The sequence below is a fragment of the Mus pahari genome, chromosome 14, assembly GCF_900095145.1.
Source record: "Mus pahari chromosome 14, PAHARI_EIJ_v1.1, whole genome shotgun sequence".
Lineage (NCBI taxonomy): Eukaryota > Metazoa > Chordata > Mammalia > Rodentia > Muridae > Mus > Mus pahari.
In genome coordinates, this window is record NC_034603.1 from 85,680,418 (window position 1) to 85,700,461 (window position 20,044).

General features: G+C 53.9%; 1 protein-coding gene across 11 annotated transcripts in view; it reads right to left on the reverse strand.

Moving 5' to 3' along the window:
* Rbfox3 (RNA binding fox-1 homolog 3) overlaps positions 1 to 20,044 on the reverse strand; it is a 425,904-nt gene that overhangs the window by 54,952 nt on the left and 350,908 nt on the right. The window contains exon 1 of one of the 11 annotated variants that reach the window (XM_029545669.1): positions 1,255 to 1,437. The exons of the other annotated variants lie outside the window; for them this stretch is intronic. The gene's annotated coding sequence lies outside the window, so the exon portion shown is untranslated. Of the gene's footprint in view, positions 1 to 1,254; positions 1,438 to 20,044 lie in introns of those variants that run through there. 11 annotated transcript variants of the gene reach the window in all.

Consider the following 20,044-nt stretch of genomic DNA (forward strand, 5'->3'; position numbering starts at 1 on the left):
GATAGGGAAAGTCAACAGCCTGCTTCGAAGGGCTTGAGGCTCGGCTGCCGAGGTCTGGCCTAGAGTCTGCAGGAGAGGATGCTGTCTCACTGCAGGGTTCTGACCGAGGCTAACCCTGTGTCTCTCCTGCATGAGCTCACCCTGCCTGTCCCCACGAGGCTGGGAGACTGCAGTGGCATAGGCAGGCTGCACCGGGGTCCTCGGGATCCCTGGCACTTGTCGACCCACCTGTTCTAGCTACTGCATCCTCCCGGACAGTGGTCAGGGGGGTTCCCTTGAGCAAGCATGAACACTATGCTGATGCATACACTGGCACATGTGCAGGTGGGCCACTGTCTCTATCACGTTCCCAGTTCTCTTGAATACTCCCAGTGTCCCCCTGGCCCTAGGATTCCCTCACCTTTGGAGGCCTTAAGTTCAGGGAAAGATGCTGGTGCAATGTCAGGCATCTGAAGGGCTCGAAAGTCAGGCAGTGGATATCTCTTCTTAGAGACGCCTTACACAGGAGGGGTTCCTGCTTGGGATTTATGGGAAGCAGCAAGCTAGGACCCTGTGTTCCCTACCCTTGTTCTCTACCCAGAAAGACAATTTTCTGATCACTCAGTCCACCAAGTGTGTGTGTGTGGGGTGGGTGGGTGGGTGCTGCTAGAGAGTAGCCCAGAGTCCACCTCACACCTGCCCCTAACCTCAAAGGGCCCTTAAACCTCTCAACACGTGTCTCCTTCCCCCTCTCCTTGGACAGCCTTAGCTAGCAAAAGGGCTCGGCACTGCCGGCTGCTGGGCAGGAAGCCAGTGGGCAGGGAGGGCAGCAGTCTCCACTCCATCAGACGGATACCTCGGAGCGAAGCCAGCATGAAATATTCATGCAGTAAATGGTGCAATTTTGTCTGCATTCAGCCAAGTCCATGTATATTTCAGAGTATTATGGAATGATAATGTTGTACCACAGAGGCAGAGAGACCAGGAGGGCCAGAGCTCAGGGCAGGGGACACTTAGGATGAAGATGGGGCACGTAGAAAGGAGGGCCATGACTCTTAGGAGCAAGGACAGAGGGCATCCAACAGTCTGAACAGAGTGGGCACAAGATGAGGAGACATGGCCAGCTTCAGGATAGGGGACTCCTGGTGGCAGGTGGGTCATAGGACCCCTGAAGGCTCCAGAACCGGGCAAAAGGCTACCCACCCTGCTGTCCCTGCACACAGGCTTCCTGGACATCTCATACCATCCCTGTAGATAGGATAGAGTTGTCCCTACCTCCTGCCTGCTTGCTTCTCTTCAGGGCCAGCCACGGCACTCAGGTTTCAGACCAAGGTCTTGGTGCAGATTCAGCAGCTGCAGGAACAGAGCAGCCGGGCCCCAGGGGGATTTCCAGCAGGAACTGTCTAGAGGCTCCAAAGGTGAATCTGGCCTGGACTTCCTGGGCTTGCTTCACTCAGAGGGTGAGTCCCCCACTCAGGGATAGCCTTGGCCTCTGACCTAAGGGCTGAGAATACGGGGAGTTATGGGACACTTCATAGGAGGCCCCTTTTGTTGGACTCTTCCTGGGGGTCTGGGGTACAGAGAGGCCATCAGTGAGATAAATTGTATTTGAGTCCCTGACACTAGAGGTCAGGCCAGGGTTCCTGTTTGGGGGCATCACTAAAGTCACCTTAATTATTAGTTACTTCATTTGCTACATTGGTGAACCCACCTTGTCAACAGTGAGGTCCCTAAGCCCCACACTAGAAGAAATGCCCTGCTACAGGCTCCCCATTGCCCCTCAAGTCTCCCAGCTTTCCCCTGGGCTGCTGGGCAGGTGACCAGATTCCCACGGCAACCCAGGGTCCTTCACTTCTCCAGCTGGGCATGGTTAAGGACTCTGGTCAACTCCAGCAGCCAAGCAATCTCAGAGGAGGCCAGACTTATTTGTGTAAATAAAGTTTTATGGTAACACAGCAGCGTATACAGCCTCATGTGTGGTCTAGACTGTCTCCCGCGGCAGCAGCCTTGCTGAGGTGGTGCGTCAAAGAGTGGATGGCTTTGAAGCCATACACTATGCAAGCCAGTAGGGAACTGTCCTGTCAACCCCGAGCTAGGCACCAGGCCTCACCCTGCTTGTGGAGATCCCTGCGGCTTCTGCGGATGGGCACCGGGCCTTCTGTGGAGTCCTGAGAATGCAGGGCACTTTGGAGGGAGCAGGGACTCTGTGCCCTTGGCTGGCTGCATCTGCTCTACTGTGGCCACTGGGTGAGCATGAACTTCATCTCTGGCAAACCACAGAGCCACACTGTCAGGTTTACAGTCTCCTTGGCAAGGATAGAAGCCCCTCTCTCTTCCTCCCATGTGGGTCAGGGAGGGCAAAGAGGGGGCAGGAGGGACCCCGGGAGCCTCGTGCAAACGTGTGCCAGCCTGGCTTTCCGTTCCTACTCTGTTCCTCTCAGCCTGGTCTGTCTGTCCCCACACTTTGTGCCTTCCTGGTCTGGCAAACCCGACACCATCAGCACCCGGGCACTGCCCAGTCTGCAGCTGCCCCCTGCGGCACAGACGCCAAGTGGCTCCTGGCTAATGGCCTTCCTGCTGATGCTTGCCCAGCTGATGTCCACCCCCTGCTGCCAGCCCTACGACTCTAGGCAGGGGCCACTAGCTCCTACTGCTCTCTGTTCACCCTTCCCACAAACACTGACTGTAACAGTCCTCTCATGGGGCCAAGTAGGATGTCTCAGGCTTCTGTGGATAGAGGATTCGGAATCTGACCCAGACAGTGAAACTTGGCAGCACACAGGGGCTTGGCACATAGGGAGGGTTGGAGTGAGGCTCTGCGGGGCCAGGGCTCCTAAGCACCTTTGAGCTGAGCCCTCTGAGCTTGAGCTGGCCCATCTCCCAGCCCAAGGAAGTAACTCTGTATGAGACCGTCTCCCAGAGAATGGCGGAGTGTGGTTCTTCCTAGGCCCATATTATGCTCTATCCCTGAAAGTCAGAGGCAGCTGGGTGTGACTGGCTTGGCACCTTACACGGCGGCAGGATGACATGAAGCAGCCAGACAACTTTTATATTTATTGTTGTCTATGAAAACTGGCGAGACAGGAGATGGGGGTGGTTTCATCCAGATGAGGTGGAAGAGCCACCTCTGCTGAGCTGGGCCCCACAGAAGTGTGTGCTGAGGTCCAAAACCCAGCACGTTAGGTCTTTCATAGGTCACCAGGTCAAACTGAGGCCACTCTGGTGACCCTTATTTATCCTGTCTGTCTGTCCTATGAGAAGACGAAAGAAAGAGGCTGGGGTGGTGGTGGGGGGCAGCTCAGTGGGTAATGAGGACCTGAGTTTGAATTCTTAGCACTCGTGTAAAAAACCTGAGCACACTTGTGCATGCTTGTGACCCCAGCAATTTGGGGTGTGTGTGTGTGTGTGTGTGTGTGTGTGTGTGTGATCAGACATCCTGAGAGCTTGCTGCTGGTTAGCATGGCTGAAAAGGTGAGCAACCCTATGAGAGACCCTGGGTCAAAGGGATAAGAGAGAGAGAGAGAGAGAGAGAGAGAGAGAGAGAGAGAGAGAGAGAGAACACACCTGAAGGCTTCCCCTGGCTGCACACACGCATGTGGACCATAGGTCATATATAGAACAGAAAAGCAGGGAGTACTGATGCTCACAGACAGCCTTCCAGGGAACAGGGAGGAGATTCGTCAGGATGCTGTCTGCACCCAACTTGGCCTCCCACCCCAAGAACCAGGACAGCTCACATCTGTTTCCTGATCTAGGCAGACCTGCATCCTGCACCTCCATTCCACCCCCCCCCCCAACGTGACAAGGGGATGTCCCCATGTCCCCTTCCAGTCTGCACGGAGGGCAGGTGAAACAGCCAGCATGGGGAACGTGAGCAGGCTGTTCCCCGTCTCCTCTCTCGTTCCCCTTCCTCACACAGCAGAAGCCTTCAGACACGGTCCGAGCTCAGCTCTCACACGGATGTGAGCACGCGGATGCGAGCACGCAGATGCAAGCACACCCAGCCGGAACCCCAGTAGAGAGGACATCGAGATGAAGGAAGAGATAGCCTGGTGTAAATGTCTGAGTGAGGTCAGCCGAGGCGGGCAGCCAAGCTCGGGGCCACTGTTTTCTGGCAGGAAAAATTAGCTATAAATGAATAAAAAGCCCTGAGGCGGGGCAGGGGTAGGGACTTTTAGAGTAGGTGTACTGTTCATGGAACCACTTAGGAACTGCTGGGGACCTGGCAGCCACTGGCAAGCCCGACTGGTGCCACGGGGACTCTGTTGGGCCCCTGGGGTGGTCAGCCAGGCTTCTGAGGCAAACACTCTGTAAACAGTGCTGACAATGGGGGGGGAGAGAGAGAGAGAGAGAGAGAGAGAGAGAGAGAGAGAGAGAGAGGTGTCTCTCTCCATCTTCCTATTTACAGAGGCTGTGAACAGGCTCCGGTGCTCTTGGGCCTGGTGAATTTGCCTGGACCTCTGCAGTGAGATATACCCCAGGGTGAAGGCTTCTAGTGAGAGTTGAGGCCTGAGCTCACAGAAGCAAGCAGTATTCCAGTGAGACTGGCAGGGAGACAGGAAAGTGAAATGATTCCTCGGCCAGCAGCAGCCGGCATTGCTGACCACGAGCCCCCACACACCGATGCAGACCAACGGGGCAGCCAGAATTTCTCAGAGAGCAGTCACAGACTCCATACTCCACGGGAGAGCTTACTTCGGGAAAACGGAACCCATGCTGAGCTAGTTCAGGCAAAGGCCCCTGGGTCTTCCCTTCTCTAATGTTAAGGCTGACAGTAATTCCACCCAACAAGCTCAGCTTCCAAAGCCCTGTATATCCACTCCCTGTTACCCATGAGATGCTGGAAGCATCAGACTAAGGGCACTGGCTTGGAGACCATGGGCCGCTATGTGCTAGGCTGATATGTGACTGGAGCGGGTAAGAGAAGAAGGAGAGCAGTGTGGGGTGCACAGTGTGCAGTGGTGTGTGTGTGTGTGTGTGTGTGTGTGTGTGTAGCTACATGCTAAGGTGCTCACCACATACTCATGGCCAAACCAGAGGCCATCTGCAGCTAAAGGCAACATAACTGAGGTCACATCTCTCTTGGAGGTGGGAGTCTGGTAGGGTTTAGGGGGCTGGGATGTAGATGACTTTGCTAGACAGCCTGACAGACAGCAGAGAGCACAGGACTGGGGAAGCCAAGCTGGGGTGCCTGAACTTCTGCTGATCAAGAGGCAGAGGCAGATGGGATGAAGCATCACCAGGTTGCCCCCTCCCTGTCCTGACCCCCCAGAACTAACAGAAAGACAGACATGGTGGTCAGGAGTGACAAAGGAGAGATGGGGTGGGCTGCACTGGGGCTGGTCTGCTCACTGTCAGACCCTCAGCTCAGCTCATGGGCGTACAGTCCTGACATTGCTACGTGAACCTAAGAGATTGCCCAGGCACCATGAGGAAGAAGAGGACAGACAGACAAGGAGAGGGTTAGATGAGACCTTCGCTGCCTCCGTGCGCTTGAAGCTTGGCTGGGGTTACAGAGACACAGATGTGAAGACAGGAGCTGTGCCCAGGCCACCAGGCATCACCTAGGGGCACACTCATGCCCATGCATGTAGTGTTTGGATTGCGTTCCCATTCACCCCACACATGAACTGTCTGTCATCTCCATGGCTACACACTCCCAGCCACCACACCCCCTCACACCCAAAGAAGAGCTGACAGGATGCCCAAGGGCATGATGGAGAAGGGAGCTTCTCCCTGAGGCAGAGAAATGGAGAAGGCATCTGTCTCCTCATGCCCCATCCCCCACAACTGGTGCTTGGGTGATGGTGTCTCTGCTTGAAGCCTCGGGAATTCTCACCAGACCCACACCTGGGAAGCAGCTGTGGTTTTCGGGGTGGCTCTCACGGTACCCAGGGATAAAGGGCAGTGTGTCAAGGCTACAGCTGTCCTACCTGCTTTGGGTCACCTCCTGCACTGACTTTGAGACCAGGTCAGGGCAACCAAGGACCCCGCCCCCATCCAGCCCACCTGTAACTTCTCCAGCAGACCCTTGGGTCAGAAATCTCTCTGAGGAAGATTCCAGAGCAATTGAGAGGGCCCACACCTCTCCCATCCTTTTTATAGTATCTTGAGGGCAGGGCATACTTGACCAGTAAGCTGTCTCTCTTGGAATCTACAGGTTAGAAGCACGAGGCCCTCTGCAGTGAGCTGAGGCTGGGGTGGGTCAGAGAACACAGTCTAGCTATAATGAGGTCACCCTAGCCAGGCATTCCCAGAATGCTTAGGAGCTACCCAAGGAATGCAGAGGAAAGCGACCAGCAGAAGCAGACCACAGAGGCAAGACACCCAGGTGTTCCCAGAGCCCACAGAGCAGGTTGAGAGAGGGGGGTGACAGAGGGGGAAACCTGTACCTGACTGGTGTGTCAACACCCTGCCTGGGGAGCCACAAGCCTAGAGAGACCTCATGGCTTCAGCATGACACATGTCCCATCAGACCCTCCTGGGGAACTGCGTCAGCACTTGATGTGACCTCATATGGTGTATCCCCCTATAATGTAGCACCATCGAGGCGCCCGAAGGCCCCTTTCCTGCAGCTGATAGCTAAAGTCCTCCTTGCTCTCCCCATTGGCAGTCCTCACTAAGCCACGCCCATACTCTGGGTGGACCAGGGGTGTCTGCTAACCCTAACCCTAACCCTAACCCTAACCCTAACCCTAACCCTAACCCTAACCCTGCAGCTGTGGAAGATTCCTGTGGGACCACAGAAGGATCCTCCTGGAAGTGGCTAAGATGGAATCCTTAGAAATCCATAGATCAGAACACTTCACTCCCTCCTACCTCATCCCTGCTGGGATCCAGGAACCATGAAGGGGGCAGATCTGTGGCTAAAGCTCTCTCTGTGACCTCTCCTCCCACTAAAGGGGCCGCTTAGCCCAAGCTTACCTTGCCGAGCCAGACATAATGGGGCATTAGAAGGGAATTGAATTTCCCCTTAATTACAATGGCCCACAGATATTGTTTAATTCGTAATCTGGAGTTAATGTGGTTTTCCTCTCCTGCAATCACAGGCTGCCTGCGCTCGCAGGGTCCCTTCCACACAGCCCGGCACCCCATCCTACGTGGTGCTGACCTCCACGTGTCTGCCCCTGCTGGGGACGTACTGGGCTCCGGCCCGCCTCTGGCCAAGCCCACCTCACGGTGACTCACACGTGTCACATGCACACATGTGTGAACCAGCCTAATAGGCAGGCAGGAGCATAATTTTTCCTCTAATTACATATTCAGCACTTCTGAGAAAATGAGATTTTAGTAATTCAATTGGACTGAGAAGCGGGCTATAATAAAATGAAATTTGTAACAATCGTGCAGTTAAATTAGTTAAATGGAGAGGAAGGAGCTGTAGAAAATTGACCCTGCGATCTCCTAAGGACTAATCAGACATTTGAACCGAGTTGTGCTAACAAAGCCCTCGGGTGTTGCTGGGTGGTGAGGGTGGGGGGAGGGGAGAGTAGGGCTGGGGGCGGGGCTGGGGGTAGCAGGTGGAGGAGGAGGAGGAGGATGAGGATGAGGAGGAGGAGGAGGGGACAGGTTGGCTGGGGCCTGGCAGGAAAGCAGAACCCAGGCCTGTTGGGGAAATGCAGGTGGCTGGGTGGAAAAAGCCAACTGCCTACTTTTCTCTCCAGTGGCGTTATTCTCCACAGCATCCCTGGGGTGCCACCTTGAGAGGGACATCACCTTGAGAGCTCCCTGACGCTGCCGAAGCTGCAGGTTTCCCAGACACTGAGGCTTTGGCGGAGGAAGAGTGAGGTAGATCTTTCCCAGCATGCTCTGGGTGTCTCCTTTTCTCATCTCACCTGGAGCATCCCGGGGCACTGCTAACCTTGCAATCCCACCGGGAGACCCGGTCTTGCCCTGTCCTGGCACGGTGAACCACGGAGGCTGGAGGACTCTGGGTGGTGTCAGGGTGGGATGGTGGGGAGTTGGAGGGTCAACATAGGAAGTGTGGATGTCTAACCTGGGGGAACTATGAGTCTTGGGGGACATGAGGCTTGAGGGATATGCGCCTAGGCCAAGCGGGTCCTAGGCTGGGAAATAGAGCTGTTAGGGTCCTTTCTAAGCTCCATTTTGTCACGCAGAAATGCCACCATTTTGATCTGAATGCTAGAGGGCAGCTTTGAGCAGACAAGGAGGCCATCGAGACCCAGCTAGCTATTCAATCTCCGTGTAGGACTGGGATCCACACTACCTAGGTGGGGAGAACTCTAAGAAAGGCCCCCTGACCAGGCCCCTGCCTGCCAGCTCCTCGCCCAGCTCCTGCCTCTGTCGAGAGGACCAGATGCAGAACAGGACCCTTGCTGAGCTTCTGGCTTCCGGTGCCCTGGGCATCTCTGGGCCAGATGGTGTCCAGACAAGGCTGGTGGGATCCACTCCTCCTGGGTCTTCCCCTGCCTTTCTGCTGAGCCGCGCAAACATAAACGGCTTGCTCCGAGGCGAGCAAGCAGGGGCCCCCTGTCCTGAGGCCTAAGCATACAGTACATTCTGGAAAGTCAGCAGAAGAGGCTTCCTGCTCTCCTCAGCTGGTAGGGCTGCCTCCGCTCGGCAGCGTCAACGGAGACAGCGGGGAAATCGATACAGAATCTGCAGGTAGGCCTTGGCACCAGGACTCATTCTGTGTCAAGGTTCTGGAAAGCGTGAAATGGGAGGAGGTGTCTGAAACTGGGGATGGAGAGAGGGACAGAACAGGTCAGGAAGGTTCTGGAAGCTCTAAGAGCCCGAGGCAAACCAGGGCAGTGAGAAGAGACCCAGCAGAATCTTGGGGACTTCAGTCTAGCTTTCAAACACCCCCCAGACAGTTGTCAAGGATCAAGACCAAGGCTGTAGGGCCTACACACCAGGTTTTTGAGGCTTCTACACTTGGCAGCACCCATCTCTGCTGTCTTAGTAGGTGCTCCTGCAGAATGGGGGGCCTTGGGTGCTGGTGTGGAGAGCTAACTTGGTCAACAAAAGCAGTACTACAGGTTCTTGGTGGGAAGCCAGACACTAGAGGCAAGGCACTACTGCTACTGCCTTTCCAAAAGGGGAGTAGAGATGTGTGTGTGTGTGTGTGTGTGTGTGTGTGTGTGTGTGTGTGTGTGTGTGTGTGACAAGGGATACGGGAAGGCAAGGGACAGCAGTTAGCCCTTGGCAGACGGAGGCTCTAGGAGGCCTCTGAGCCTTACCCAGAAGACTCCTAGCTGTTTTCTGGTGTTCTTGGATGATTATTGGGGAGAACCTCGGAGGTCTAGCATCAGAAGGCACAGGGAACAGAGAGACTGAGGAAGGGAAATGAGGAGGTTTCACCCAGAACTTCTCTATGTGCCAGAATCACCCAAGGGACCCAGCATCACACGCATATATCTCTACCCTGAGTGCCAGGAACAAAACGAACCCAGGAACGGAGCCTGCAGAATGAAGACAGGGCCACACCCTCGTTCCAGGAAAGAGGCGCCCAGAGCCAGCCAGCAGAAATGGAGCGGATCAGAGAAGCCAGCAAGGAGGAGTCTGGTCCACATTCTCTCCCACCAGTTTCTACCGCCCAGGCTAGAGCGAGCCATCTAAACATTTATTCCTGTTTCATTTTCCAAAAGGGGAGTAGAAAGAAAGCAATGGAAAGAGAGGGAGAGAGGCGGAAAACTCCAAGTTTCTCATTTAAAAGTTAATTAGTCTAATTAGGTCTAATTAAGGGCCCCCACACACAGAAACTCAGGAATGAATCGTCTGTCTCCCAAATCCTTCAGTTCTCACTTTAGACTGAACTCCAGGAAAGGGTGGAAAGGGGTTGGTAAATGTGGGTGTCCTCCCTCTCGGGGGAGCTGGCAGGAGACCCACTGAAGCAGGTTCCAGAGTCTTCCAAGCCCCTTTCCCAGGAGGCATAAGGAAGCCCTTCTGTATCCATTTTCACACTACCTCCATTTTTCTGCCTTCCTGCCTCCTGTCCCTCCCCACCACCCGAGGGGTTCCGGCTTTCAGAGTGGGATCCTGCCTCCTCAGGTTCAGGGCTGCTGAATCCTGCTCAAGGGACAGGAGGCTTGTGTACAGGATCTGTCCTGTTCCCCAGGTTCTGCAGGCTTCCAGAGTTAGGTCGCGGCAGATTATTGGGGCGAAGTTCCACATTGGAGTTCCAGTTCCCACCTGGAACGTCTCTAGGGGGGCTGTCTGCATTGGCTGTCAGCTTCTACGGGAGTGTGTGTGTGTGTGTGTGTGTGTCTCCCAGGTGGCCCCATGGGTTCCTTCTGTTTCCCCTATAAGTCTCCCTCCCTTAGGCTGAGCAAGGGGAATGGGCTTCGTTGAGGCTCCCTTTATCAGCCAACCCGCCGCTATAAGTTGGGGTGAGGCCAGAGGAGGGCCTCACAAGGCACCCTGTGCAATTAGTTACAATAGAGGCCAATACTTCAAGGGCTGCTTGTCCAAGAGAGGAAGGTTTTTGCCTGCTGTGGGGCTGGTAATGAGGCAGGGGTCAGACCTGCTGAGGACCTCCATGTGTTAGGTTCTCCTCTCTCACTGGCAGAGGGCTGCGGCACAGGCCCTAGGTTTTCAGACAGGGAAACTGAGGCCCCAGGAAGAGGAATGAAATGAACCCAGGTGTGCCCGATGCATGCCAACTGAAGCTTTGCTCTCTCTTGGGCTTCTAGTTGCTCACAGGGCATGGGCACAGTAAATCTTGGCCTCAGGCAGGATGCAGAAGACCCAGCTCTAAGCAGATGTTGGGGAAAGGGCCTCTCTTCTGAATTCTTGGGGTTCCTGCCCCTGCCAGGCCTTCTCTGGGAGTACCGAGGCAGGCCCACGGAAGGGTCAGCACTCAGGAAAGGAGGTCAGAGCAGGTGCCAGGGGAGCCCATAACAGCTGCTGGCAGCCAGGGGTGGGGGTGTGGGGGTGTGGGGGTGTGGGGGTGTTCTGACTCAGGCAGGCAGAGCCCAGCAGAGCAGCAACAGGAATGGCTGGAGGGTTTGGTTTCTAAACCAAGATCAAAAGAATTAAGTAGGCTTAGCTCTAAGCCAGGGATGAAGGGCGGCCACCCACAGGGAGTCAGCTGGGGAAGGGGGCAAGAAGGAAGTCAGGGGGTCCCCAGAGAGGGCAGAGGCTTGGGCCAGATAAAGGCTGAGCACCCCAGTACTGATGTCTGCTAAATCATGCCACACCCATGCCATGTGTGCAAGGGGCAGGAGGAAGCGCAGGCTCAACCGTTACTGCCGGCTGGAGGGGAGCCTGGGCTACCCCAGACCAGAGCTGGTGAATGAACGTCATGCTGGACTTGGGAGACCCAAGGCAAGAGAAGGAGCAAGAAACTTTTGGGGGTGAAAATTGTTCCACAAACAGGTTTGCAGGGGCAGAGGTTCAACTTGACTAATTTCTTGTCAATGGATTTGACACCTCCCAGCGGGTGAACTTTATAACAAGAGTTACATCTCAATATGTAGCTGCTGCAGAGAGAAAAGGGAAAGGTCCGCATTCAGCTCTTCCTCCAGTTCAGACAGCCTCAGGGACCGGCCCCACTTGAGTGCAGATTTGAGGTCAGGCATACAGCACAAAATTCAGTCTTAGGAGAGGTGCGTTCTCTGACTCTCCTTCTTTCTGATGTCTGCATCCGTCTCTGGAGTCGCGTTTTGTCATCCCTCAGGTCTGTGGTCACAGAACTGTGTGGCCAGCCTGTGCACAGGAAAGGCTCCAAGCCCAGCTTACAGAGGAGAAAGGATTACAGAATTCTCCAGAATCTCTCTCCTCTCTCCTCTTCACCATTTCCCCCAAGAGGCTCACAGCCCAGATTGGGGTCTGCCTGAAAGGGAGGGGACCTTGTAGTTTCACCAACTCCTCTCGGTTTCTGAGCCTAGTCCTGTACACCAGCTCTGCAGCCTCTTCAGGCCCAGCACCACCAGGGTCCAGGCTTCCCTAGGAACCTAGATGGCCGAGCGAGGGACCACGGGAAGCTGTTCGGGGCAGCTGTGGCTTCTCAGGATGATATTCAGACCTCACGAAGGGCTCCAGGGACTTCCCAGGAAGACAGAGGGACAGGATGAGACTCTTGACAATCAACGGGTCCTTCCTTCTGCTTCATCTGAAGGAGGGCGGGGTACTGGGAATAGGAGCTGTCCAAGGTATGGGGCATGTGACCCTGGCCTTCTAGCGTCTACTTCTGCTTTCAAATTAAGACCATTGCTTCTGCCTGAGTGTTGAGTCTCAACTGTTAATTTGCTAAATGGAAAGAGTTAAGACAAATCGCACATCCCATGACCCAGTTTTTGTGATTTATTTCTCTTCATTTAACAAAGTTGGAGCTTAAGATGAGGAGAAGGTAAGGTCTGTCCAGCTTGGCAGCTCTGCCCTTTATCCTTACACTACCAACAAGGAGGTGGTCTTGCTCCCAGAAGGAAACTCAAATACATGGTGAAGGCTTGGGACTGCTGAGCAGGAAGGGGGCCTACAGGACCAGGGTGCTAGGCCTCCCTCTCTCCACCGCGCCACAGTGGACTGAGGACACTCACAGGGTCCTGGCTATGGACAGAGGGCTTTGGTCACTTTAAGTAGGAAGACTCTACCCTGGGATTCTAGGACACGGACAGGAAAGATGGCCTGGTAGGCTCTAAGCCCATGGCCTCCTAAGCCAACTGGCTTCTGTAGATCACAGCCCATCAGCTAGCTTACCTCCCAGCTTGCTCTGTCCTGTGAGGCTCACACATCCCAAGGCTCAGAGCCTAGATGGGCTATGCAAACACCTCTGGGCTGAAATGATGGCACCCCGAGGCTTGATCTGGTTCTCTTTTCAGACAGCTTTGTAGCCGTGGTTCAGACAGAGCCACCGTAGGTGCACACCCACTCATCAGTCCACTGGGCCAAGGTACCTTCCCAAAGGCCACACAGGCCTGGCTCTGCACCTGCAGCAAAGCTCTGTTCATGGGTCTGGGTCTCTGAGGAGCAACAGGGCTCTGTTAAAGGACAGAGGCAGCAGTCGCTGGCCTGGACTGTAGATGTCAGGGTGAGTACCCTCTTCTGCTTGGACCCAGGACACATGCTCGTTGGCCAGCCACAATCAGCTTGCCATCTGGGATTTTCCTTTCACATGCTCCAAGCAGGGGTGAGGACCAAACACGGCCTAGCAATAAAGACGCCAGGTCGGGGAAGGGTCTTCATAAAGCCAGACTCTTTCCCTCCCCAGCCTCACTTGGCCATTGTGTGCAAGAAGGGCCAGAAAATCTCTCCTCAACGCCCATCTGAGAACCATCCAAGTACAGAGAGCACACACAGATCAGAATGGAGAAGCCTCGCTGGCTCCCTGGCCTGCAGGCTCTCTCTGAGGGAGGGGTCACCCACTGCAGCATTCCAAACGGCATAGGAAAGAAGGCCCCATAAGATGACTCGATTTATTAGACCCATGAAGAACAGGTACAGCTGCTGGGCAGAGTAGTGGGTAGGGGCTTCAGGGTGAGAACTGTGGCTACTGGCAGTTGTGCTGTTGAAGACGTTTAGTAATCAGACAGTAAGGACGGCTGCACAGCTGAACGCTACCAAACTGTATGCTGCATATGGGTGCGTTTTATAATATGTGAGTTATTTCCCAATAAAAAAACCCACAGGTATAAATTATCAAAAGGGAAGGAGAGGAGGATGGGGGAGAGAACTAAGCTTATCGTTCGCCCAGTAGGATGCCTCCATCCATTGAGCCTGGAGTCTCAATGGGATCGTGAAAAAAAAAAAAACACACACACACACACAACAAACCTGTCCTGACCTTTCACCCATGCTGACCAGCTGCTTTCTATATCCTTATCCATGCAATGGTGGCTTCAGGTACAGAGCTATCACGCACATGCACACACACAGACCACTGCACTACACACACACACACACACACACACACACACACACACACACACACACACACTTCTTCACCCCGCAGCTTCCAGGCACCCATGTGTGGCAGTGTATGTTCTTGTCCAGCTCTGGGGTTTCTGTCCTGCTTCCTGGGTTGTGTAAAAGAACTTGGATTCCCCTGTGTACATGGAGTGGGTATCAGGGAATATGGAAAATCTGTCTGTCTGTCTGTCTGTCTCTCGGCCTATGTTGATGGAGTCACCGCTGCCCCACTAACCACACAGCCAGGCACCATCCAAGGCCCTGGGAGAAGAGCAGTGAATAAAAAGACACGCAGTTCTCCGTCCCCCCTTTCAAGAGGCCGGGGCTAAGCCAGTAAGTTAACCGTACTGTTGGATATCCATAAACACAGTGACAAACCTACAAAACCTAAGCAAGAGGAAAGCCTGCAAAGACTCAGTCAGGTGTGGGCGTCCCCGCAGAGCGGCGGGCACAGCCACAAGGAGGCAGATGAGATGGTTCAGCGAGAACGCTATTTTCTACTGCAAAGCAGGTTATGCCCCTGCCATACCACAGACAGCCCTGCCCAGCACCCTACTGGTCATCCCTGCTCTACCTTGTTGCTGTCTGGGGTTTTTTTGATCCTAGAGGCCTTCCCAGGGTTGCAGGGCTGACAGCTCTATCTGTGACTTCTCTGTATCCAGGAGGTGTCATGGGGAGTCTACCTGCCCCCTGGCCCGAGCTCCTGTCCATGTACCTCCTGGACAGCAGTCAGTGAGAGTGAGTTGGGGTACTGGGGCTGGGACATGGGGATGGGTGTCACTAGATCCCTAAGAGCAAGAGAGCCGAGTGCTGGCTTTCTTTTGCCTGGCTTCCTTACTCACTGGAGCACACTGGTCTTAAAGGAATGACGGACAGAGGGAGGCCCAGGAGGGTCACACGGGTCCAAGACGGATGTCCATAGAGAATAGTAGGTAAAGACTTGAAGCTTCTTCCAGAAGGGCACACTCTTGTTCACAGCTGGCCAGGCACTTGCTCTGCTCCAGCCAAACAGGCTAAAGAAGGTGGAGGAAGTGGCTGGGGGAAGAGGTCGTGACTTGTGCATCCACAGCCCAGCCTGGTACCATGATGGAGTACCCATGCATCATGTGTCAGTACCATCATGAGGGACTGACCATTCCACATCCACCTCTTCACAGGTCACCTGCTACACATTCCAAGTACATGTGCCCTGTCCCCTACTGTCCTGTCTGCTGGATCAAGCCTTAGGACTCAGTTTAAGCCTTTGTCCTGCTGACCCCTGGTTTAGCTTTCCAGTCCCTTTCTAATATAAAATCCTAATAACCCCTAGCTGTGGCTCCGATCCTGGCATCCCCGTCCAAAGGCTCTCTGTGCCTCCCTATGGCACAAGCTCTTAGCCTAGACTCCAAAACCACTCTAGTCAGCAGCGGGTCCTTCCATGATCTCAGGCTTCCAGGAACTCCAGGGTCACTCACGGAACTGGGTGGGCTTTTTTCTACAGAAGTTGCTCCCTCTCTCTGGGACAGCACAGCCACAGACGGTGTCCCTTCGACAGCCGGGGCAGAACACATTCTCAGATGTCTCCTTGGATCCCTGTGGATGGTAGAGCTTATCCTGCTATTCTGAGCCATCTTGGTGGCAGCCACCAGCCTCATGTGGCTGCTGCTGAGCATTGGACATGTGGTTGGTTGGATCTGAGACAGGCTGTGAGTGGAGAATACACCGTGGATTTGAAAGGCTGAGTGTGGAAGGAGAATGCTAAATGTTTCAACCACGTTTATATTGACTCTGCTGCAGTACCAGGACCAGGATCCGGCTGAAGGAAATACATCAAGAGAACGTACGTCACTGGACTCTCTCTCTCTCTCTCTCTCTCTCTCTCTCTCTCTCTCTCTCTCTCTCTCTCCCCCTCCCCCCCTCTCTCTCAATGTGGCTCTTAGAGAAACCATCAAGTCAGGGTTGGCAGACTCTTTTTTTGTTTGTTTGTTTTACTCTATTGCCAGAGGTTGGTCTCAAACCCACAGTGATCCCCCTGCCTCAGCTTCCCGTTTTACTCTATTGCCAGAGGTTGGTCTCAAACCCACAGTGATCCCCCTGCCTCAGCTTCCCGTTTTACTCTATTGCCAGAGGTTGGTCTCAAACCCACAGTGATCCCCCTGCCTCAGCTTCCCAAGTGCTGAGACTGAAGGTGTGAGGCACTATGCTCATCTGAGAATTTTTTTTTTCTACAAAGGGCTTGGCTACTCGTGATCTTTGCAGTGGCTCTGGGGCAGGTCCAGGAGGCTCTGCAGACAGCGTGCAAGCCAACACGGGGCTCTTTACAGTAGCTTGGTCCATGACCACAGACAAGGATGGAGTTGCCCTTGGAGCCCATTGTTAGAACGCATGTCCAGACCTTGAAGTGTATTAATTAGTGAAATTTATTTTTAAAAAGGGTGGGGTATGAGGCCAAGTAGAGCAGCCAACCTTTTGTTTACCAAATACAGACATTAAGGGGATGAACAGCATTTCTCTGTCACCTAACTAAATGGGTATTTCCCTACAAACCATCATGCAATGCCTTATTTTCCCATAGGGGAGAGTGGAAACACAGCCACAGGCTGTCACAGGGAGCTGTCAGCAAAACTAGCTCAGACTGGTCTGAGACAGACAGCCACGGGAGAATCTCAGAGCCCCTAGGCTCTTTAGCAGCATGGCCCATCAGGCCCCCACTGCATGGTAACTCTGGCATGAAATGTCTGGGGACCCCCAAGGATCCACCTGGCCTACAGACCACATTCTATTGTAGTTTCACTATCCAGAAGATTCTAGATTTGCCTTGTAGGTTAACCACGAGACCCACAGAATAGCTGCGCTCTCAGAGCGCGGCCCATTCAGGTGGAAATGATCTCTGTGTAAAGTTAACGCCAGGTTTCAATGGCTGAATACAAGCCCAAGGGTGGAAGTTCTCACAGGGGAGCTACTGTGAGGAGCCTTGCCTCCTCGTGCTGGGCCAGAAGAGCTGGGAGATGTTGGGTTAAGAATGGCTTTTTTTGTACATGGGTACTAGAAAACTTAAAGTTAGCTATTGCTTGGCACTATATTTCTGTGGGCTAGCCTCTGCTAGATTCCTTACCTGTCACGGGCAACCAGATACACTTTACTGTCTAGGTGGAAGAAGGGCCTGCTTCGTTTGACATACTTATGTGTGTCCACACTTGTTCTTGTTTGCGAGTGTGCATGTCCCATGGCACGGCACGAGTGTGGAGGTCAGAGGGCAACCATCAGGCATTGGTCCTTGATTTTGAGAGTGACTCTCCTCCCCATGTCAGGCATGCTGGCATGTTCTGGGAGCTTCCATGAGGTTCCCATAGCTCCTTAGGGACACACTGAGATTATGGATATACATGCTACCCTGCTAGCTCTTGGGAGGGTTCTGGGATCTGAACTCAAGTCGTCAGCATGGCAAGCGCTTTTATTTACCGAGCCGTCTTCCCAGCCCTGACACTGAGCCATTAACCCCCTCTGCAATACTTGGCCTTCTTAGTCACCTTCTTCTGACATGCTGTGGCTTGGTGGGACAAGCTCTCCCTGCTGACCTGACATACGCAGGTGGGTAGCACTGACCTACCTCCTTTATTTAGGGATGGGGGAGCGAGACACCCAAGGGATAGGGTCTTGATGGGTAACATGAGCCAATCCCACTATGCTTCATCTTGCTGATGAGCCTTCTACCATGCTCCTTTAAGGCAGTTGTTTCTGAGCGCTGTCCTCAGGGCCCCTCCCAACACTGGGCATGGAGCTTTGCGCACATCATGTGTCAGTGCACAGTGTCCCCACTAAGATGAAGGAAGTCGCAGAAGTGGCACCTCAGTCATCCTCAACTCCGAAGGGTCACTGGCAAGGCTACTGACTCCTCAGCCCCTCACATCTGTTTCTGTTGCTTATTTTCTTTTGGGTCCCATTAGTGCAACAGTTGAGCATCCCACACACCAATCTACACCAGGGGATAAGGGAAATGCAGAAGAGCACACACACACACACACACACACACACACACACACACACTCTCACACACTCATGTACTCATACACACACACACACACACACACACATCCTCTTTAGTACAGGGCTTGGCTCAATGAAGCACAGGTAATATTTGGGCATATAAAAGTGTATCTCAGAACCGCAGACTCACTTGTCCACCTGTAACAAAGAGACAGACAATGTATCCCACTGAGATGCTCCCCTCCCCCACGGCTGCCTCTGAAGGCTGGGGGCCTCAGCTCTGAGCTTCCTGAACCCATAGAGACTTCCTGAAGCACCTTGCTCCAAGATGCCACAACACAGTGATCCCACTGTCTCTTCAGCTGCTCCTCAGCATCCCAGCTGCTCTAGGCATACCTGTGCCTCTCTGCTCTCCTCCCCACCAGCCCGAGTCTCCTTGCAGGCAGGGATGATCACTGACTTAGGTTCAACTCAGCTGGCTTTGCTGAGGGGACAGACAGACGTCTGGATGCATGTGGGCAAAGGTGACGTCACCGGATCTGGAGTACCTGTCCTTCATGGGTCAGCATCCTTGCTTTCCAGAGAAGGAAACAAAGGCCTGACACGCTGCTACTGAGTGTTTAGGAAAGACACTGTGAGGTCTGGCAATTACTAGGAATCCACTGTGGTGCCAGCTCTTGGGGAGACGCTGTGGGTCCTTCTTCTGGGGCACTCTGGCTGCAGGCATGTGGTGAGGCAGCCCTCTTCCCTTCTCAAGTTGTCAAGAGACTGGCAGAAACCATATCAAGTACACTTCCTCCTGTTCATCCTCCTGTATTCCCACTGCTAGCTTAGACAAATGTGCTGGGATCAGATTCACCATAAGTCATTAGCCACACTTGCCACTGCCACATTAGGTGGCACCCTGAGTCACCTAGTGCAAGTCTGGATGGGGAAGGAGGCTTGAGTTGAGCACAGCTGTGGTCTAGGGCAGCAGACAGTAAATCTGAGTTTCACAGCTCTCTGGGAAGAGGATGTAAGATTCTATCTCAGAGGCTAGAGACACACAGATGCCCCAGCAGGCAAGAAACCATTGGCTGACTCCCTCTCTCTTCTAACCAGGTCTTCACAGTTAAGATGGAGCGGGAAGATACATGTTGCCATGGGGACTAGTTTCTGGTGTTGCACTGTGTCTGTGACTCCAGGAAGGGCAGCTGGATACTGTTTATTCCAAACTAGACCTGAAGACCTGGAGTGGACATAACTCGATGTAGAACACTGACCATGGCAATGGCGTCCCTTGGGACTTTTCTCTACCCTTTCTTTGGTCTATTCTCTGAGCTGTCCAGAGACCCTAAGGCTGTGGGGATGCAAAGGCTCACCTAGGGGCCAGGAGTTGCTCTCAAGTGGTTACAGGCCTCAGCTCTGCTGCACCTGGAGGGTATCTCACTACCTGCAGGTAGGTTGGGCCCTACTGCAATCACAGTTCAGTCTCCTGTTCAAGATTCATGTCCACCTGCCTTTCCAGAGCTGGACCTGTTCCTCTTCCAGGGCCCAGGACCCAGCCGCACAGATGACAAAACACATCAGATCTGGTCTCGTCAGGTTTGGTGCACAGTCTTCTCCCAACAGAAGCCTACAGTAACCACCTGGTAGATGTGTGGGTCAGATATAGGGAGGCTGGCTACCGCAGGATGATGATGATGAGGCAGGGTGGGAATCTTCTAGGAGCAGAGGAGAGTGTAGAGAAGAAGCAGAGAGAAAATGAGCACAGAAGAGGGGAGAAAGAGAACAGAGAAAGTGGGTGCTGGAGGTGGCTGGAGAGGCTCAGTAACAAGAAAAGCAAAGAGAGCGGGGGCGGGGGGAGTGCAGTGGGGGTGAGGCACACCAGCCAGGGCTTCAAAATGGGTGCACAGAAAAGAAGAGGGCAGGAAAAGAGGAAAAAAGGAAAAGAGTGAAGAGAAGAAGAGGAAGAAGAAGAGGAAAAAAGCAGAAGCAGAAGCAGGAGCAGGAGGAAGAGGAGAAGGAGGAGGAGGAGCAGGGACAGGAACAGGAGCAGGAGGAGGAGGAGCAGGAGCAGGAGCAGGAGGAGCAGAAGCAGGAGCAGGAGGAGCAGGAGGAGCAGGAGGAGCAGGAGCAGGAGCAGGAGCAGGAGGAGGAGCAGGAGCAGGAGGAGGAGGAGCAGGAGGAGCAGGAGGAGCAGGAGCAGAAGGAGGAGCAGGAGCAGGAGCAGGAGCAGGAGGAGGAGCAG